This window comes from Canis aureus, chromosome X, assembly GCF_053574225.1.
Source record: "Canis aureus isolate CA01 chromosome X, VMU_Caureus_v.1.0, whole genome shotgun sequence".
Classification (NCBI taxonomy): domain Eukaryota; kingdom Metazoa; phylum Chordata; class Mammalia; order Carnivora; family Canidae; genus Canis; species Canis aureus.
This window is the reverse complement of record NC_135649.1, coordinates 105,002,420-105,025,335: the sequence shown is the minus strand read 5'-3', so window position 1 is coordinate 105,025,335 and position 22,916 is coordinate 105,002,420.

The following is a 22,916-nucleotide window of genomic DNA, read 5'->3' as shown; positions in this document are numbered from 1 at the left end:
CAGCATCTTTCCATTAGCACTACCCCACACACACCACCAAGTATCATTATTAACTCATGGACTTTAAACATTTCTGTGTCTTAATGCATTGTCCTTATTTTTCTTATTGAAGCTCAGATTTCCCTAACTGTTCAGTGAGAGCTTCTTCAGGTTGGCTTCAGAGTCCTTTGGACATGACCCCAGAAGCTCTCATTAGCTTCCTCGCTTTTAAGATGTCTCAGGTGCATCTTGTACATTTCCTACCTTAGATGTGACATCAGCAGCCAGGTAATCCCGAGCTTCAGAGGTTCCTAGAGAAGCAACATTTATTGGGAGCAACTGTGCTACCCGCTGTTTTGATAATGACAAGGACACAGCATGGAGAGCCTTCTAAATGGGGGCTGAGGGGGGTGGCATTTTGCTTCTGGTTTGGCTCACAGAGGCTTTCACCAGCTCTCTCCTTCCACCTGGTCACTTACACCGCTTTCTTTCATCCAGTGGCTCAATAACAACAAGAAAAGTGATTTTCAAGAGGCAGTTTGGGTCTGGTGGAAAGAACAGTCCACTTGGAGCCAAAGGGAACTGGATTAGATCCTGGCTTTTCTTCATTACAGTTGTTATTCATAAATGAGATGATGCATATGGACCTGCGGGATGCACGTCATTAATATAGTCTATGTGAGCTACTTGTCGGAACCTATGTTGAGCATTTACTATGTGCCAGATGTTGTGATTTTGTTACTCCGTTAATCTTCACGACAACAGCATAGGGTAGTTGAAGGTGGTGCTTTGGCATTAAGGATTATTTTGAGCTAAAGGCATTTGAAAAACAGCAGATGCAAGAAGAGCATTCTTATCTTCCCTGTTCTTTCTGCAAATGGGAGATAAAATTCCCATGTGCAAAGTTGCCCTCCCTGTACCAGTAGAAAAGAAACAGTCTTCCACAGGGAGTCAAAGCCAGAATTCTGTACAAACAGAATTTTTTAAAATAATCCTTCTCTTCCTTTAGCCTCCCCATCTATTTTAGCTACTTTTCTACAATTGGCTCTTTGTTCAACCTAGTTTAGAAGCATTTAGGTTTTGCCCCTTCTTTGGATCTTCGTTTCCTGATGAGGGCTCCCAGGTCGGGTAAAAGTTATACTAAATAAATGTATACACTTTTCGCCTGTTAGTCTGTTTTATGTTAATTAGATCCTCAAGCCCAGCCAAAGACCCAGAGGATGAAGTTTTGCCTCCCCCACCTATTCCAGAGGAGTGCTGGTAAATCAGCTGGAGGTGGGGGTGGCGGCCTCCATTTGTGGAAGTTGCCGGTTAACACAGTGTCAATACTTCCACCAAGGCTGATTTGAAGCTACCAATAGTTTTAACAACTGGCTTGCAAAATTCCTGAATATTTAACAATAGGCTCTCCCAAGCCAGTAGGAGCCTGCTTCAGCACACCACTGAATCAGGCCCACTTTAAAGATGAGGAAACAGAGGCTGAGGGAGATTGAGCAACCTGGGTTCACCCTGGGCACGCAGGTCTGGGCTGTCAACCGGGTTTGTGCCTCCACAGCTCCGCACACACGTGCTTTCTCTACCACACACTTGCCCCTTCTCTAAGCAGTTGGTCCATATACTTTGGCCTCGGATTTACTTGTTTATGCTTTAGGCATAACAGCGTGACCCAAATGCTTACCTCCTTGCTGTTAACATTCTGTGAGCAGAGACCATATCCCATAATCTTTATATCCTCAGGGCCTCATTCCATGCATGGCACACAGCGGGCACTTGATAAAATAATTTATTTCATTAAATAAATGAAATAAACCAGCCTCAGTTTTAGAGGGAAAGCAAGAGAGAGAATCAACTTTAATGTTATTCTTTACTTTTAATAGGCCCCCATTTTGAGAGTCACAATTTAATTGGGAAAAAAAAAGAAAGTTCATAATTATAAAGCACTCTTAATCCTTAAAACAAAGTCATCCTTTTGCGCATGAGGAAGGTAGGGTGTAGGGGGGTGAAGCAATTCATTCCATGTTATACAACCAAAAGGCAATGGGGTTGAGACATGAACTGGTAGCCAGGCTCCAGATACCGCTCACAAACCATAGCTCATCATCTAGTGTAACCATATGTGGTGGCCTTTGGTCATTAATACTGGTGGTGCTTGAGGCCTCAGCCTGTTTCTTTGCCACCTGGAGAGGGTCTTTCCTGTGCCTAGATTAGGTGTGAAGGAACCAGGGGGAATGTGGGCTTCCTATCAACTGCTCCCTGCCTCAACACTCCTCAGCCAGCCCTGCATGAAAATTCAACTTTTCCACAGAAGACCAGCTTCAAGACAAGGCAAGTGGCTCAGGAAACATCCATTTCACTTTTTCTTCCTCAAATTATATGTGAGTTCTGTTACTAGAAACAAAAATGTGCTCTCCTAAATTTTCCACATGGGCCTCCAAGGAGTTGAAAAACAAAAATCATTTTCCAGTTTCTCTGGCTTCGAGCCTGATTCCAGGATGTGATCCAACACTAATCACCATCCAAATGCCTGTCAGCAAGACAGTCGCTATGCACTCTGGCATATAGTACTGAGGCAGTCTTGTGCAATGTTGTTAAAGCATTATGTTATAATTATACCCCGGCCTTGTTTCCTGCACATCTCGCAGATGCTTATCCACCAACGGGGTGTTAGCTGACAACCACTCTAAACAAGTCTGGACAAAAGAAATAATAGCGGTAACCCCAAGGAACTTCTGAAAGAATATGCAGCTAATGTTCCAGAATGTTCGGCCAGTTCAATACTTTCTTACAGGCAAGTCAAATGTCAGACAACATTTCGACCTTCTCTTTTCTGCCTTTGACCGCTCTTTGGGCTCTCCTGTCCTGTCCAGAACAATGTCACTTAACTCCTCTGCACCTTAAAATATGTCAACTTAAAACATGAAACACTGGGGGAAATTCTTACCACCCCTCAGCCTCAGAACCCAACACTACCCCACCTCCCAGAGAAGCTAAAATGCTTCTCTATGAGGAGTGGTGTATGCACACTGTCTGTTAGAAGTGCTAAAGAAGCGCTACCTACCTACTATCTTATTGCTCCTCTTCTGGGATGGAAGGGAAAGGGTTATGCCAGGGTCATGGACACTCATGGTCATGGACACTATGGTTTCACGCCAGACCGGATGGAACTCTGGGGAAACGTTCCCACTGAAATCCAGGGAAGTGGTGAAGAGAAAGATCCTGAGGGAAGAATCTAGGTGGTGGTGTGTGTGGCTTACATTCTTGTCCATGTTTTAAGAGGTTTCCAAGCAGGTTTTAATTAACCTTCAGCTGAAACTTGCTAAACAAGTTTTGCAACCCAGGTTATTGTGTTAGTATTTTTCCGGGTGTATTGTCCTAGGTTTGAATTTCATGAACTTTATTATTCTAGCTACAACTCAATGGCAAAAAGCAAAGTGTACGTTTTAAAACCTAGGTATTTCCTTGGTAATGACTTGGAGGAAAGAAGGATGTCTTCATGAGATTTGGACCAAAAAAGGAAATGAAAAATTTAAAGATGATATTTACGAGTGATAAGATGAAACCAAAACTATTTAAGAATATACCTTTCTTCAAATGAAATATACAGTCTTTTGGTTCAAATGATAACTTATTTGAGACTTAGCTTTTAAAACAAACCCTTAGCTTCCATATGCTCCAAATGAGGTAGAAGGGAAGGGAGGCTCAAGAGACAAGTTGACCAAAGTAAAGCCATTTTGGTTTTAGGTTGATGCTTAACCTAAAAGCAATTCAGGTGGCTCAGTGGTTGAGTGCCTTTGGCTCAGGTCATGATCCTGGGGTCCTGGGATCGAGTCCCACATCGGGCTCCCCAGGGAGCCTGCTTCTCCCCCTGCTTATGTCTCTACGTCTCTCTGTCTCTTATGAATAAATAAATAAAATCTTAAAAATAAAATAAAAGTCAGCAGGTCATGAAAAGAGTTACAAGCTCCAACTCATGGAAGACCACAAGACCCTATTCCCTCTGGCAGTAAAAGCCACATAGGCTGGGCATTCTTTTTTTTTTTTTTTAAGTAGGCTTCATGCCCAACATGGGGCTTGAACTCATGACCTGGAGATCAAGAGTCCCATGCTCTACTGACTGAGCCAACCAGGTGCCCCTAGGCTAGATATTCTTAAAATTGCTCTCTATGGGTAATTCCACAACCCTAAGACAATGGAAGAACTAACCACCCAATGTAAATGATAAGCCCAAAATTAAAGAGTAAGCCCTTCCCTATATGATTAGCTAACTTAAAAGAAAAACTTATAAAACCCTTCAGTAGAGGCAAAGGGGGGGGGGTCCTTTTCCCATCTGGGAAGAGAGACCACTACTTTGTGAAACAGCTCCTTTCTTACTTCTATACTTTATAATTCTATACCTTATACATCTTTGCCCTTTTCTTTAAAGATTTGCTCTTGGGCAGCCCGGGTGGTGCAGCGGTTTAGTGTGATCCTGGAGACCCTGGTCCCATGTCGGGCTCTCTGCATGAGGCCTGCTTCTCCCTCCTCCTGTGTCTCTGCCCCTCTGTGTGTGTGTGTGTGTGTGTGTGTGTGTGTGTGTTTCTATGAATAAATAAATAAAATCTTAAAAAAAAATAAAAATTTGCTCTTGAATTCTTTCTCAGGCTTGAAGCCCTCCCTCTCAGGGCCTCCACCGTTAGGCATCACAACCCCTAGGAGACAAATTCAGAAGGCTTTCTGTTTCTTTCTGGTCTACTTCATCAAGTCCTACATTTCAGAGACTAAAGTACCACATGATCTTTCTGCAACAATAGCCACTGAATAATAATCAGTCTGTCCTCAAAGAGCCACTGAGAAGAGTAGGCTTTGAGGAAACTCAGAAATCATCAAAAGATGTAGGATGCTGCCCAAGAGGCCTCCATCCCAGAGACATTAGAATAATTTCTTGACATGATCTCTTCATCAGTCATTCTCTATGGTCATCTCTATAAGCCTCTGCCTCAAGCACAGAGGAGTCACCTAGCTCAAAGCCTTCAAACTGAGAAACATTTGCCACTTGAGGTACGAGGACTTTTCAGGGTACTGAGTTTTAGGAACTTGGCTTCCAAACTTCAAATTCCATATATACTCTTTATGAAAATAATCTGCCTGATAATGACTCTGGTGAAGAGGTCAGTCTTCATTCCCCTTGCCTAGCTCCACTTTCATAGTTGCCCTTCTCCCACCTGACAAAATAAAGGGTATCTCTCATCACCCCCCTGAATCCTAGCATGGTGTGCTACCTTAAACAAAAAAACCTCTAGGCAAGAACCCAGAGAACAATTCAGCAATGCACAGATCCAAAGGGAAGATCTCCTTGAGTATAAGGCCATCGTGGCGGGGGAGGAAGAATAATTTTCCCTCTACCCTTCTAAGTTCTTGGCTGAGACTCCCTAAAATAAAAGATTAACAAGAGAAAAATAAACAGAAGTTTAGTAACATGTATACCTCCCATGTACATGGGAGAGCCCAAGATAAATGAGTAATTCTCCGAAATGGCCCCACCACCACCTTAAATACCATCTCCAGCTAAAGACAAAAGAAGATGCTGGGCGGGGGGGATAGTTATGGGAGACTATCAGGCCAAGCACAGGATACAAAGGCATGGTTGTTATGCAGGTTTGTCTTTGCTTTTTCCACTGATTAGAGTTTCTAGAGATTTATAGTCATTCTTTTCTTCCTGGTACAAAGAAAGAGAGAGAGAGAGAGAGAGAGAGAGAGATGTTCTTACAAATGGAGATCTCCCTTATAAATGTAAATGTTTCTTACAAAAGGGTAATTTCTAGTTGATTTTCAGAGCTTCTCCTGTGTCTACTGTCTCTCTCTCTCTCAAAAAAAAAAAAAAACAACAACAACAACAACAACAGCTCAAGATAATCTTTATGCCAAAGAGACCTATTTTGCGATGACATTCTGCTCCACTTCACCAGCTTCTCAGATTGCTCAGAAGCACAGAACAAGGTTTTATTTCAAACTCCACAAAGGAAGAGTCTCCTAAGCAAGCCAATTCAAAGATTCTCTCTTGGTAGAGATGTCAGTGGTATAATACAGAGACTACTAGTTAAAGAGCATTAGCAGTCATTCAGCTGTGGGTAAGCATAACATTCCATGAAGAGACTGCTCAAGGATTTTGTCAGGATTGGATTGTTAATTACCTTCCAGAAGAGTCTGCAAATTACATTAGACATAAAAGTTCTATCCCCAACCAGATTTAGGGTAATTGTCTCTCTCAAGACCTAAAAAGAAATGGATAGAAATTGCAACTTATTTTATCCAGGTGACAAATTGCTTTATCTAAGCAATTAGAATGAGATAATATTTCATGTTTACTTGAATTGAAAAATGGAAGTGAGATTTTTCTTTGAAGATTTCCATTCCCCTTCACCTAATTAGCTACTATCTCTCCTCAGGGCTCAGCTTAAACTGTCACTTCCTCAGGGAAGCCCTCCCAGACCACCACCCACCCACCTCCTATTGCACATTCCTCTACACTTCCTGACTGGCACTCTGCCCAGTTGTGATTTGTTGTTTGTTGAATTAAGATCTGTCTCCTCTAGTAAAGCACAAGTTCCACAAAGGCAAGGATTATGTCGGTTACAGGTCCACCATTGTTTGGTGAGCACGAAGAAGACTAACATTTTGCACAATTCTTTAACAGTGAGTTTGATTTGTCTGATTGGTTTGACAGCGAGGATTGGCTTTGCCATCAGGTTAACAGAGCATTCACCATCCAATAATTGGATGAGAAATGAGCTGTGCCAAGATTTTGAAACAATAACAACAGATTTAAAGTAGCTGCATGATGTATAGTATATCAGAAATCACATTCTTTGCAATTATTTAACCTATGTTTTTCACAAATATATCAATTTGAAATACGCAAGAGAACATTTAAAAGTTAAAAAGTTAAAAGACAAAATGCATGAGGGGATACACAGTTGTTCAAAATTCTCTTAGGGCATACGTGAGCGGAAATACTTGAACAAAACTGAAATAGTACAGTCACTGCATAACGCAGGACTCTTATCTCAACTGTTCCTGGGTGGGTATCAGTCAGCATCTACTTGAACACATTTGTTGATAGGTAGACTACCTACATGGCAGCTCCAAGGATTGCTGGAAAGTTCCATTTATGCAAAGCTTCAGCTAGCTTGGAGTTGAAAGCTGCCTCTTTGTTATTTGCATTCACCCAACGGTGCCCTTAATTCTGTCCACTGGAGCTGGAACAGCTCTTCATCCACTGAGCAGGCTTTTGATGATTCCAAAACAGATGCATCAGATATCCAATCCTTCAATCATTCTTGATGAAATATAATTTCTAGGCAGGGCACCATCCTTCTTTGAAGATCTCAGTTTCCCTTTGCCTAATTAACTCCTACTCTTCTCAGAAGTTAGTTTAAATGTCTCTTCCAGCACCTCCAAGCAACGTGTCCATTTTCTACACAGGGAAGGTAAGAAGGCAGAGGGTAAAATACCCAGCCTGTCCTCATGTAGCTGGACGCCCTCCCCACCCCCGCTTTTTTTTTTTTTAATTCTGAAGGAAAGCATCTCAGAACACATCTACCTACACTTCATTTGCTGGGATATATCACATGGTAATCATCAGTTGCAAGGGAGGCTGGAAATTCTAATAGTTTGCTTTCCAGTTACTCTTGTAGAGAAAGTCATGGTTGTAAGATGAGCAAAGTGACAAAAGCACACATTGCAAGAATTACAAGCTATAATTTTTAAAGTACTTTGGAGGACTGCAAGGTAAACTAAATAATCAGTTAACAAAATAGTTACTTAAACAAAACAAAACAAAACACACTTTTGCAACTGGGTAATGCTGTGCGACTTTGTAATTGGGTTAAAGCAGAATTATAAACAGGTCACCAAAAATGCAAATTCTCAAAAAAAAAAATAAAAAGCAGTACGTATGGCCTGACACCGCTCTGTTCTCAAACTTTTCTCTTTTTTAAAATTTTTAAAAAATATTTTATTTATGTATTCATGAGAGACACACACAGAGAGAGGCAGAGACACAGGCAGAGGGAGAAGCAGGCTCCATGCAGGGAGCCCAACGTGGGACTCAATCCTGGGACTCCAGGATCATGCCCTGGGCCGAAGGCAAGTGCCAAACTGCTGAGCCACCCGAGCTGCCCTGTTCTCAAACTTTTCCAAGGACTTCTCCTTCCACTTCCAACTCCATCCACCTTATCCCCAGATATTAATGGTTGTGACTTTTGTGTTTCCTAATCAACGTGTAAGTCAGAAATTCTTAAAATACATTTTAAATTGTGGATCACACCAACAGATGACTTGGTCTATAAAGCAACGTGATTTTTTTTAAAGGCAACTTAATTTTAGAAACACACACAAATGTTCAGTTGATTACACTGAAGACCATTTTCTTCTGGTGCGTCAGCATGATTTCTTCATCAAATTAGGCACTTGGTCTGCTTTGTGAAACACTGGCAGTTTCATTTCCTGCTAAGGAAACAGTATCTTCAGAACTCAAATAAATCTTTGCCTTTACAATTTGCACACTGAAAATAAACAAAGAGAAATTTTAAACACATTTATGTACATTTGGGAATAGTGTAGCAAGTGTGTTTTTAGAATCATTTAAAGGTTTAGAAAGGGATTATTGTGATTGAAAGAAACCACTTTTTAATATGAGTATTTACATATGGGAGATCTATTTTTTTTGAGGCGGGGGGGAGATCTATTTTTGAAGTTATTCTGGTTGGTGCTGTTAATTTGTGCCTAGTTTCTTTCTTTTTGTAAAATCGTTAAAATCACATCACCACAATCTACACATGCCCACCTGGACTCTTAGAGTGAAGTCTGGTGTGGGTCTGGGGCCAAGGGCCCCCCAGTATATGTTGCATACAACATCCTAAAAGCTTTTGGGAAAGTTTTTCATTATTAGTGTTTTGTTTTAGAAAGAGTCCAAAAGAGGACATGGTGAAAATCTAAAGGCTAAGTCAAGGAGGAAGAGAAAACACTTAAAAATAGAATCACACAGTCTCCAAGCTGGGAAAGAGCAAGGAAAAGGGGGATTTGGGAGAAATTGTAGAGAAAATATGCCAAAGGTCAGTGAAGAAAGGCAAGCAATGTAGTGAACATTTTCTCAAATGTCTATATAGGGCTCAGTATGACAATGACCTCAATGTAGCATCCAGTAGATAGTGGAGGGGACCATCCACTTGGTTGGTTGGTTTCTGATGTATTTAGGAAACAGTCCAGATTTTTTGGTTTTCTGTCCAGAAAGCAAAAAATCAGAATTCCAAATATCGTGGCCTGTGGTGGCTCATCTTTGCCCCAGCCCACTCCCCATTTCCCTTCTTCGGCTCCTTTGCAAAACTCCCCATCCCATCTTCTTGGCCCTGGTGTTACAGTAAGGTTAGCAGCCATGGTACCCTGCATCTCTCTCACCTCCTGCCAGGAACTGGCTCAGAGCTGGGTGAACCCAGGCTTCACAGCTCCCACTATTTCCAAATAGTTCGCAAGCTGGAGGCTATAGCCTAGGGCTGTTGGCTTCCATCTTCCCTGCCTTGAGGGAGCGTCTGCTGCAAATGTAGCCAGGGCCTGTGGGAATCAGAGCCAGTAACTGAGATAATGGCCTAGCCATTTGAGCTAGGAGGAGTTCTAAGAAGGAGGAATCTGTCCTTGAACTCCCAGGTCAAGCTCCATCCCAGCCCGTGGGAAAGAACCACAGCCTCTGCTTACAGACTGCCTCTTATTATTAAATATATCACACAGGCGTGGCGCTTCTCCCCATCTAGGTAGGTCCTAAAAGGCTTCGTAGGGGCCATGTTATTGTTTTTTCTGCCTCATTTTCCGCACAAGCCTGGCATATAGAAGAGTAACAAATAATACTTGTTAAATTCCATTTTTTCAAAGATTTTATTTATTTATTCATGAGAGACAGAGAGAGAGGCAGAGACATAGGCTGAGGGAGAGGCAGGTTCCCCAACAGGGAGCCTCATGCGGGACTCGATCCCGGATCCGGGATCACGACCTGAGTCAATGGCAGGTGCCCAACCACTGAGCCACCCAGGCGTCCCAATTCAATTCTTTTCTTGTGACAGAAAATATACTAAAACCAGAATGTTTTTCTAATAAGTGATTCCATTAAGTGGCTGCTTAAGAAAGCTTTACTGTGCATAACTTGTATTATCTCATTTAATTTGCACAACCCACCTGGGGAGTAGACGTTCAAGTTAATGACCTCGGGATTCTGAAGTTCTGAGTGATAAACTGCAACGGACACAAATACCGCTGACTCCACATTCTGTTTAAGAAAATGTACCGCCCGTAGTGCCTCCTCTCCAGCCCTCCTGCCAGCCAACAAGCCAACTTGTAGCACAGTACTACCCCCGGCACCTCCAGGGTAAAGGACATTCAGGGACAAGGCCTTACAAGCTCAGTAAACTGGGACAAATCACCCGTTTTGAGTTCTATCAGACGCAGTTCCCAAGCAACAAACTATGGGATTTAGCATAGAAACAAACTAACCATTCGCTCAGATAACACATTTTTTGAGCAAGCCTTTGGCCAACCTTAGTAACCCTGCCGCCGCAGGAGAGGCCTCGGCTTGGGGAAGGAGGGAGGACAAGCCAGTCGTTGGATTGGGACCTTCCAGAACCACAGCTGTGACCCTTAACAAGACAGCTGACCTGGGCCTTTCGTTTGCTTTGACTTCATTTGTGTGTTTAATTCCAAAGTTGCAAATAACAGGAAACGAACCACAGTTTAGCCAGTTCACATCAAAGGTAGGAGACTAGGAGGCTGACCGGGACAAAGAATTAAAAGGGTAAAAAAAAAAAAATCCAGTGAGTCACACCCTTTCAATATTCACCAGAACCACAAGAAGCAAAATGTGTGGGAACCTACAAGTGGACACCCCAAATTGGAGCAGACCTGGAGCTCTTTGAAAAATGTAAAGTTTCACACAAATGTGAGAAATAATACATAAGCTGTAGCTTGGATCAATACTCCTCCATCTGCTGCAAAAACGATTTTTAATGGTCATTAACCTGGGGACATACTGATCTGGAGTGCATTACATTTCATCCATTTTTTATTTTTTTTAAGATTTATGTATTTATTTATTCATCAGAGACACAGAGACGTAGGCAGAAGGAGAAGCAGGCTCCCTGCAAAGAGCCCGATGTGGGACTCGATCCCAGGACCTCGGTCGGGATCATGCCCCGAACCAAAGGCAGACTCTCAGCCATTGAGCCACCAGGTGTCCCTCATTTTTTATTTCTTGTAGAGAGAATAATCCTTGCAGGAACTTGCTCTTGTATTTCAGACCAGAAAAGTCACAGATTGTGTGGCACTTCGACTCTGAAATAAAAGTTTGTATGCTGTTCTTTAATAAAAATGGCAAATTTACAAATCTCGCTGCTGGGAAGAAAGCAGTAGCAATCTGTTCTCTCTTGTCACAGCCGTTCTCAGCCTTGGGAGCTTTACAAAAATACTGACTCCTGCTCGCACCCCTCCCCACAGTGCTCCTGAGATTCTGATGTCACCGGTTTGAGCATCCGAATTTTGTAAATTGCCCCAGGTGACTCAAGTGTGTGCTTAAAGGGCAAGAAGAACCACTGTCTTCAGGGCTTCTTAGGAAGCAAGGCAGCTGCCCAGAGAAGGAAGGAGATTTCTGGAGGTAGGCGGAATCCAGTCTTGATTCCATACCCTTTAGCTTAGCACCCTCCACTCCAAGAAATGTCCTCAGAGGGTTTCTACTACAAGAGATCTGGACTTCAAACAGCACCTCTTAACCTCCCTATTATTTCAGATGTTTGGGAGAAAAAGGTAATGAAGGAAAATTTCCATGGCTGCCAACTGTAGTGCTGGGGTTGCTCGACTCCACTGCTCAGGCTGAGTTTGGACAAAAAAAAAAAAATTCAAAATGAGACTGCTTAAGAGAGGAGACCCTCTTAGAGTGTGTGTGTTAGTTGAAGTACAGTTGACATGCAATAATATATTAGTTTCAGGTGTGCGATCTAGTGATTTCAACAATTCTATAGATTACGAAATGCTCACCATAGGTGTAATTATCATCTGTCACCATACAAAGTTATTACGATATCACTGACTATATTCCCTTGCTGTACTTTTCATTCCCATGACTTATTTATCTATTTTTAAAAGATTTTATTTAGGGCAGCCTGGGTGGCTCAATGGTTTAGCGCCTGCCTTCGGCCCAGGGCCTGATCCTAGAAACCCAGGATCGAATCCCACATCAGGCTCCCTGTGTGGAGCCTGCTTCTCCCTCTGCCTGCGTCTCTGCCTCTCTCTCTCTCTCTCTCTGTCTCTCATGAATAAATAAGTAAAAAATATTTATAAAAAAATAAATAAAAATAAAAGATTTTACTTATTTATTTGAGAGAGGGTGAGTGCACAGAGGGAGAGAGAGAAGCAGGCTGCCCCCTAAGCAGAGAGCCAGATGTGGGGCTCAATCCCAGGACCCTGAAATCATGACCTGAGCTGAGGGCAGATGCTTAACCCACTGAACCACCTAGGCATCCCAACTTCTTTGTTTTATAACTAGAAGTGTTTACCTCCTGATCCCCTTCATCTAGGTGTGTGTGTTTTAACAACCATCAGAGTAACTTGGTACAAAGGTGTAGCACAGCACAGCATAGTGCTTGACATCAAATTTATGGCTAGTACCTCTGACCAAAAGTGCACATAACCTTAGCCATAAAAATATTTATGTAATGATGCACATGCAGGGGCTTTGCTTTCTGTCTTGTTTTATTTCACCTAATAATTAAAGCTAACTAGGAGAGAAAAAAGTGATCTCTCTTATATCTGACAACTCATCCGAGTAAAGGAGAATGAGGTTTAATGAGAAAGGGCCAAAAACAGTATAAAGAAGTGAAAATTGGATTGAAAACAAAGACAAATTGTCAAGAGTCTGATTTCAAAATGAAAGGCTCATTGCTATGACTTTGCTACAACTTCATTTTGATAATTTTGATTTGATTTAAATTTGGCCCCCCTCTTTTTCTCAAGTGTCTGCCAAAAACATTGGTGTTTCCCTGATGTACACTTCTGAATCCGCAAAGTGATTAAGATATCCACACCTCTGGGTTAACACGGAAAGAGGAAAACTGTATGGAAATCTCTCAAAAAATTAAAAATAGAACTACCACATGAAAAAAAAAAAAAAGAACTACCACATGATCCAGCAATCCCACTTCTGGGTATTTACCCAGAAGAACTTAAGGCAGGATCTTGATGAGATATTGGCACCCCCATGTTCACTGCAATATTATTCACAGTAACCAAGACAGGAAAGCAACCCAACTGTCCAGTGATGGATGAATGGACAATAAATTGTAGTAGATACATACAGTGGAATATTATGCAGCCTCAAAAATGAAGGACATCCTGGGGTGCTTGGCTAGCTCAGTTGGTAGGGCATGTCACTCTTGATCTCAGGATTGTGAGTTCAAGCCCCACATAAGGCATAAGGACTACTTTAAAAAAAAAAGGACATCCTATCAATCCTATCACACGCTACTACATGGATGAATGTCAAAGACATTATGCTAAGTGAATAAGCCAGTAAGAAAAGACAAATACTGTATGATTTTATTTATGTGAGATGTCTAAATTAGTCAGATTCCTAGAAACAGGGACTGAGGGGAGGAGGGAATGGGGAAGTTATCATTTATTGGGTCTCAGTTTTGGTTTTGCAAGATGAAAAGGTTCTGGAGCTCTTTTTCATGATAACGTGAATATATTTAATGCTACCAAAATGTACACCTAAAAATGGTTAGGATGGTAAATTTATGTTGTGTTTTTGCCACAAACTTAAAAAAAAAAAAACTTGGTTTCAAGCATCAAAAACAGAATCCGGGCAACCTAAAGGAAGAAAAATTTGAACGTGGATGGAACTGGAGGGTATTATGCTGAGTGAAATAAGTCAGTCGGAGAAGGACAAACATTATATGTTCTCATTCATTTGGGGAATATAAATAATAGTGAAAGGGAATAGAAGGGAACGGAGGGGATCCCTGGGTGGCGCAGCGGTTTGGCGCCTGCCTTTGGCCCAGGGCTCGATTCTGGAGACCCGGGATCGAATCCCACGTCGGGCTCCCGGTGCACGGAGCCTGCTTCTCCCTCTGCCTATGTCTCTGCCTCTCTCTCTCTCTCTCTGTGTGACTATCATTAAAAAAAAAAAAAAAGAAGGGAACGGAGAAGAAATGGGTAGGAAATATCAGAAAGGGAGACAGAACATAAAGACTCCTAACTCTGGAAAACGAACTAGGGGTGGTGGAAGGGGAGGAGGGCGGGGGGTGGGGGTGAATGGGTGACCGGCACTGAGGGGGGCACTTGACGGGATGAGCACTGGGTGTTAGTCTGTATGTTGGCAAATTGAACACCAATAAAAAATAAATTTATTATTTAAAAAAAGGAAGAAAAGTTTGGAAGACTATTTGATCACCCTTGGAATTTCTGGGAAGCCCAAAGATCCATGGTTAGCCAGTCAGAACAAGAAAGGGTGGGAATCTGGAAATTCGGTGTTCCCTTTAAGTTGGAGACCGGAAAGCATCCAATAATAAATCTCAGGTTTGTAAATATCATGAAAAAAAAAAACCTAAAAACAAAACACTAAAAACTACAAGAGGAAGACTGAGCTAAAGGAAGCCAAAGGGTTCAGGCAGCAGGTGCACTCTGTGCTAAATTAGGACGGGAACACTCATTCAGTGGCAGACTCGGAAACAAAGAAAGGCAGGGGACTCGACAGTCCCGCTAAAAGGTACTCCATTATGATGTCAGCATTTTGATCTAAGTCTGAGTCTATTCTCCCAGTATTAAAAAAAAAATCGGCCTCTCTTTGGTGGGAACTAACAACACGATCTGATTCATACTGAATTTTTCCCAAAAGTTACACAAAGGGAAGTAATAATGCTGACTGTGAGAACTGAAGTGGAAATCAGATCTCAGCCCAACCAGAACAACCAATGGAGACAATAGACAATAACTGTGACTCTAATGAAATTCATTTCTCAGCTGAAGGCACCGGGCCCATGTTTCTCTTGCTCTATTCTTAGTACTAAATCTAACTGTTTCCCTTTCAGGGAAACAGCTCTCTTCAGTTTGAAACAATAGATATTCACACTGCATTCCATATTTTCTAGGTTCTCAGTGTTGCCTAAAATGTCATGACCAGCTCGCTTCCCCCACAAGACATGGCCAAGATTTCCCCATCTGTAGGGAGTCACGGCTGTTTTCAGAACATGAGTGTGCAGAGTCAGGCTAAGTGGCCTGAATCTATGCAGCAGGAACAGTAGTGATAAAGGGAGGGAAGCCTTAAAAGCTGTGTCTTACTCATCATTTCATCTCCTGGGCTATGCTTGTCATTTTTTGGCATTCAGCAAATGCTTTTGAAGGAATAGGACAACTTTGGGATCTCTACACATAACACATTAAAAGGAGCTAAAAGTTTTATGGTTAAAGTGGTTCTTGCACTACAACCCCTTAATAAATGTTAAAGGAACATGTGGTTCAATGAACTGGATTTCCTAATGACCATGATAGGCCTAGCTGCCCACCAAATATCTATTCTCCAATTCGCTCTCAAATTAAAAGAAGTGCAGTTTCTCAGTTGGCATATTACTTCCCAGCTGAAAAACCACACTTGTCAGGCCCCATTGCAGCAAGGTTAAGTTATAGTCAACAAGTAAACTCAAGTAATGGGTACAAGTTCTGTGAAGTCTTGAAGGGGTGGTGGCATGTGCTCCTTCCTCTCATCTTCCATTCTGCAGCTTGGAACTATGATGTGATGGCTGGAGTTCCAGCAGCCATCTTAGACTGTAAGGATGATGACCATATCCTAGGGAAGGCAAGGTGGAAAGCTTGGAGGGAGCCTGGGTCCCCTATGACCATGATGCTGTCACAACAGCCCTTGATTGGTACCTTCTAAACTTCTTTTATTTGAGAAATAAATTTCTGTCTTTTTAGCCCTTAGTTTTAGGGTCTCTATTACTCACAGCTGAACCCAATCCTAACTGACACAGCTATCAGAAAACACAGAATTAGGGGAAAGGTCTCAGGAATACACACCCCTTCTCCCCTTCCTCTCCACCAAGACATCGAACTCTGTCTAGGGAAGGTACTAGTCCTATACCTTATAAAGACATTCCAGCTTAGATTGTTTTTATGATATATTCCTATAAAACTGCAAAGGTGGTTTAACTTGACTGGCAATATCTTGGCTCCTGACTTCTCTCCCCTGCTCCTAGACGCCAGTACAGTGCCATGATACTAACCAAAGATTCCCTTTGGCCTGTCCCCCTCACTCCTGACCCTTTCTTTTTTTCTTTTATAAGATTTATTCATTTATTTTAGAGAGAGCGCCCATGTGAATGAGTGAGTTGGAGGAGGTACAGAGGGAGAGGGAGAAAAATCCTCAAGCAGTCTCCCCTCCCCTCGACACGGGGCTCGATCCCAGGACCCTGAGATCATGACCTGAGCCAAAACCAACAGTTGGAGATTTAACTGACTGAGCCACCCAGGCACCCTAACTCCTGACCCTTTCTAAGCCTGCCTTATTCATACAGCAAAATTATCTAGTGCCCCCTTGCAATCTGATTAAACTGATTCACAGTAAGAAAATAAATGACTAATGGTCTTATTCTGACTAGGAGACCACACATTCCACAAGTGTATAATTCAGAATGCACTTGTGACAGGTGGGGGGAGAATGAGAGTGGAACACGGTTGTAAAACGACTTGTTTGGGCCACATGGGCACTGAGGTGCAGACCTGGGACGTGAATTCAGGCCTTCTAGCTTCCAGTTCAGCATTCTTTCCTTCAAGCCAAGGGGCCAGACACCTTGAGGGCTCCACTTCAGAATTGGCGATATCAAGTCCAGGGGCACCACAGGGAGCATGTGGGCGAGATGTGTGCCTTATGAGCTCTGCCAAGTTGGAATCTGTTGACAGAGCTGAAGTCACAGGAAGCCACAGGATCGGGAAGCATGTGGGGAAAATCATGGGTTGAACTTTAAACTCCAAGGCTCTCAGTGGCACATGACAGGAAAGGGAAGTGGCTCACACTGTGTGCACTTGACTTCTTTTTCTGTGTAGCTCTTCCACAGAAGTCTTTTGAGGAAGACATGAAATTGTCCCGAAAGCATCTCTATTGCTTCTTCCAGGGCTGAGTCTGTGTAATGGATCCCCTAGCTTGTTGGTGATATTCAAAAGTAACAGGTTACACAGAAATCTTTTTTTTTCCAATGTGGTAAAATTTACCATCGTAATCATTTTTAAGCATACAGTTAAGGGCCATTAAGTATATCCATGTCGTTGCACAACCGTCCCCACCATCTATCCACAGCTCTTTTCATCTTCCCAAACTGAAACTCTATCCCCGCTAACCACTAACTTCCCACTCCCCTCCCCATTGGCCCTGGCAACCACCCCTCTACTTTCTGTGTCTATGAATTCCACTGCTCTGGCTGTCTCATAGGAGTGGAGTCACACAGTCTTTGTCCTTTAGTGTTGGGCTCATTTTTTACTTAGCATAATGTCTTCAGGGTTCATCCATGTTGTAGCAGGTGTCAGAACTTGATCCATTTTTAAGGCTGAATAATGTCCCCTTGTATGGATATATATAGGAATTATTTTTAAAGAAAAAATACACACACATACATACATAAACACAGCTACGGACTATATCTGATATTGTGCAAAGGGTCTGGATTTTGAGTCTATGGTTCAGGCAGTGAGTACACAAGGAGCTGTTAGCCTGCCACACATCAGGTGCCAGTGAAGAGAGAAAATACGTGGGACTGTCCTCCAAGACAGCTCAGAGTTGACCTGGGATGCGGACACAAGTAGCTTTAATGTAATATGATGAATGTTATGTCAAACCAGGTGACACAGATGAATTCTCCCTAGGAGGTGTCAGCATGATTACACAAAGGTTGACCTTCGACAAAGCCTTTAAAAGCAATGAAGACAAGGGGTTTCTGGGCTGGAGACCTCAATGGCAGGGCTGTAACTCTCACAGGTACGGGGTGGGTGTTTCAGTTGTGACGGCTGTATGACAAATTACCCCAAAACTTGGGAAGCATTTAAAAAACCCATTTCTTACGCTCATGGATTCAGTGAGTTGTCAATTCCATCATGGCACAGCAGGGACAGGTTGTTGTGTCAGCTGGGAGACCGGAAGGCTGGCTCTGTCACGTTTGACAGTTGATGCTGGCTGATTGCCCAGATTGCAGCTGGAACTGCCAGTGGAACACCTACATGTGGCTTCTCCGTGAGACCTGTGCTTCCTCACAGCATGGTGACTAGGTTCTGAGGGCAAGCAGAGCGAGGCAACCAGGTGGAAGGAAGTCACATCACCTTTTATGACCTACCCTCAGAAGTCATGCAGCCTCACTTCTCCTGCATCCAATTTGATAGGAAGAAGTCACTAAGGTCAGCCCGTATTCAAAGGGAGGAGATTTGTACTCCACCTTTTGGTGGGAGGGATGGCTAGGTTCTACAAGAACACGTGGAACCAGAAATATTGCTGAGGCCCTATTTGATCATCACGGGTTTGGCGGTACATGCCTGAGGCTGGAACCACCTTGGCGTGGGGACTCCCTTTGGGACAGTGGCTGAGTCCATGAGTATAAATCAGCTGCTCTGGGAGTGCAGAGAGTGGTAACCTTGGGCCACCGCTCCAGCCCTTGTAATGACTAATTTCAGTAGTGACCAGGCAATAAGAACCATGTACCTATCTTTCATTTAGAACTGATGAATTCAGGCCCAGTAAATCTCTGGGGTTCAAAGACCTGGTGTTCTTGAAAACAATCTGGGGAGGAGGGAGAGGGACAGAGAGAGGGAGAGGGAGGGAGAGGGAGATGGAGAGAGAGAGAGAGAGAGAATGAGCACACAGTACTGGGTTGCCTACTAATTTGGATATGTGAGTGTTTGAGCAATTAACATGATTACAGGGAAGTGACACTTGTACCTCCAAGCTGGTGAAGAGGCCATACCTACTCTAACTTTCATACACTAATTTGTGGGCCCACCTGCCCCTCCACCAGATTGGAAGCTCTTTCCAAGAGAGGACTCTTCTTATCTGGTCTCCCCAAAAGATTTAACAAGCTTGGCCTTCGGAATCACACCTTTGATTTAAATCTCAGCTCTGCTACTTCCTAGTTGTGTGGCCATAAATGTTATTTGATTGTGCCAGACTTGAGTGTGCTCTCCTTAGACTTATTAAAAAGATTAAGATTATTTTGCCCTGCACCTAGAAGGCACTCAATAAACAGGAGACCCTTTCTTTCCCACTAAAAGTGGTGAATGGCCAGGTACACTCAGACTCCCCTCCCCCTGCCCTTCCCCATTCAGCTCTTTTACTTTCTAGGAGTCCTTCCTCCCCAAATGCTCCTCTAACGGTGAAAGTTCCAAGGACTCTTCCTGAGTCCTGCAGCTCTGCTTTTCCCAGGGACCGCCCCCAGGAGTTTCACTCCTTCCCTGTTCCCACCACAGTAGGAGGAGGAGTTGGGGAGGCAGGATGGGGTCTGAGGCCTCAGGACAAAGAGAGAAAGAGGAGTTGGCATGCCCTAGGGGACAGGGAGGAGGTCAAGTTACTAGAGCAAATGAAATCCTTTTCAATCTTTGATGAAACAAATACCGAACGCATCTCTCTAGGACCCAAACATATGAGAAGCTGGGGATACAGCAATGAGGAAAGAGGTCTCTAATCTTTGCAGACTTCTGGAATTTGTATTAGTATTTGTATTTTTGGAATTGTACAAATTGTACAAATTTGGAATTTGTATTGTTATTAGTATATTGCTTATGGAGGGACAGGGGAGACGGTGCAGACAAAAGACAGACAAGCAAAATATAATATAGTGACAGTGTAACAACAACACCAAACACTATGCTGGCTGACCAGAACCCACCCAAGCAAAGACTGATTGGGGTCAAGACCTGGGTGATAAGGAGCTAGCCCTGCAAATGTCCAGGGCACCAGGGCAAGGTTGCTCACCTCCAGTACCATGGGGTCATTTTTTGTTGGGGGCTGTTCTGTGGTTTGGAGGAAGTTTAGCAGCATCCCTGGCCTCTCCCCAGAAGATGCCACTAGCACCCACCCTCCCAAGTTGAGACAGCCCAAAATGCTTCCAGTCATCGTCAAGTGTCGCTTGGGGGCAGAACTGCCAGATTGAGAACCACTGGGCTAAGGCACGGGCATTCCCGGCAGAAAGAACCAGGCCCCCAGGCTGCCTGACTTCACCACTTCCAGCTGCCTCTCCCCCGGGGTGAATCTGTCAACTGCAACAACTGGCAGTAGATCTTAGAGAGGAAAAGGGGTAAATAAACCAGGAAGTTAGAGTATGTTCTGGTTCAACACTTCAGCTGTTGGCTGTTCTGCTTCCTCACTCACAGCCTGAAACAGGCCACACAGCCTCAGAATAGTCTGCTCTGCATCACTTCCCCGAGGATGACCAGGTACCCTGCTGTCCCCTAAACTCAGAGAAGAGCCAGGCAGTCACATTTCCATCATTCAAGACCAGATTTTACCATCTTAACCATTTCCAACTGTGCAGCTGAGTAATGCTAAATGTTCACATTGATCTCCAGAACTTCTTCATTTTGCAAGTCTGAAATTATACCCATTGAACAAGAACCCCTCATTTGCCCCCCCGCCCCAGCTCCTGGCAATAATCATTCTATTTCTATGAATTTGACTCCTTTAGATATCGTCATATCAGTGGAAGCAAGCAGCAATTGTCCTTTTGCGACTAGCTTTTTTCACTGAGCATACTATGTCCTCAAGGTTCATCCATGTTGCAGCATGTGACAGGATTTCCCAACTTAAAAAAATTTGTTTTGGATTTCCTTCCTTTCTAGGGGTAATATTCCACTGTATGGATATCTCACATTTTGTTTATCAATTCGTCAATGGGCATTTGGGTTGCTTCTAACCTCCTGGCTATCATGAATAGTGCTGCTGTGAACGTGGATGCTCAGCACACAGTGTGTATTTATACCTTATTATACTAATATCTCTATTGAGATATAATTCACAAACCGTACAATTCACCCACTTAAAGCATATAATTCAATAGTTTTCCATATATTCACAGAGCTTTGCATCCATGACAACAATTTTAGAACATTTTCATCAGCCCAAAAAGAAACCCATTAGCAGTCACTCCCCCTTCATGGCCCACCCCACGAGTTGTTTTTGTTTTTTTTAGTAGGCTCCACGCCCAGCATGGAACCCAATGGGAGGCGTGAACTCAGGACCCTGAGATCAAGACCTGAGCTGATATCAAGAGTTGGAAGCTTAACCAAACGAGGCACCCAACAATGGTCAGTTTTATGTGTCAACTTGATACTGCTGTGAAGATATGTTGTAGATATGATTAAAGTCCATAATCATCTTTAAAAAAATCCATAATCAGCTGACTTTAACCTAAGTGGGCTTGATCCAGTCGGTTGAAAGGCGTAAGAGCAGAAGTGAGGTTTCCCCTAAGAAGAAATTCCACTTGCGCACTGTGGTTCCGGCTCACGCTCCAGAATCCCAGTGTGTCCTTCCTGATGACTTGCCCTATGGATTTTGGACTTGCCTGGCTAACCCCTACAATCAACCTAAGCCAATCCCTTGCAATAAACTTCTCAATATATATCTCCTACTTGTTCTGTTTCTCTAGTTGAAGCCTGATTGATATACCACACTCCCACCCCCCAGAGTACTAAGTGACCACTAATCTACTTTCTCTATGGATTTGCCTATTCTGGACATTTCAAATGTATAGAATCATACAATATGTGGTCTTACCATATAGTATGTGACCGGCTTCTTTCATTTAGCATAACGTTTTCAAATGTTATCGATGTAGCACATGCCAGTGCTTCATACCTTTTTATGGCTTAGTAATATTCCACGGTATGAAAGATATTTTATCCATTCATCAGTTGATAAGACATTTAATTGTTTCTACTGTTCAGCTGATAGACATAACGATGCTATGAACATTTGTAGGCAAGTTTTTATGTGGATCATGTTTTCATTTCTCTGGGGTATTTACTGAGGAGTGAAATTTGAGTCATGGGAGAACTCTATGCTTAACATTGTGAAGAACCACTGGACCACTGGACCATTTCCTCCCCATCCTCATCTACACTTGCTACGGCCTTTCTTTCTCATCATAGCCATCCTAGTAGATGTGAAGTGCTATCTCATTGTGGTTTTCATTTGCACTGCTGTAACTAACACTAATGACGGTGACAATCTTTTCATTTGTTTATTGGCTACTTGTATATCTTCTTTGGGAAAATGTCTGTTCCTATGCCCAGTTTTAATTGGGTTGTTTTTTATTGTTGAGTTGTAAAAGTTCTTTATATATCTGGATACATCTCTTATCAGATATATGAATTCCAAGTATTTCCTGCACTCAGTGGGTTACCTCTTAATTTTTTTGATACTACTGTTTACATAGAGCACAAAGGTTTTTTAAATGTTGAGGTAGTCGAATTTATCTGTTCTGCCCCTTTGTGCTTTTGGTTTTGTAACTAAGAAAGCATTGCCAAATAGAAGGTCATTATTTACTCCTTTACCAAGATTTACTCCTATGTCATCTTCTGAGAGTTCTAGTTTTAGCTCGTACATTTAAGTCTATGATTCCCTTACAGTTTCCTAAAAGTCTTACCTATTTGGTAGTGCTTTCCCAGAAAATATTTATGGCACTATTAAAAAACAATTAAACTGTTGTGTTAAAAACAAAATGTGCAATGTGTGCTCTTTAGCATTCTAATCTAGCCTGAGAACAATATTTGAAATGAGCCAGTACTCTCTCTGTAGGACAAATAAATGCTTTCATAAGTACGTCACTTTTGAATGGAGTGCAGTTTATGACCTATTTACTTATGAACCAGCCCAAACAGCTTGCTTCCATAGTGTG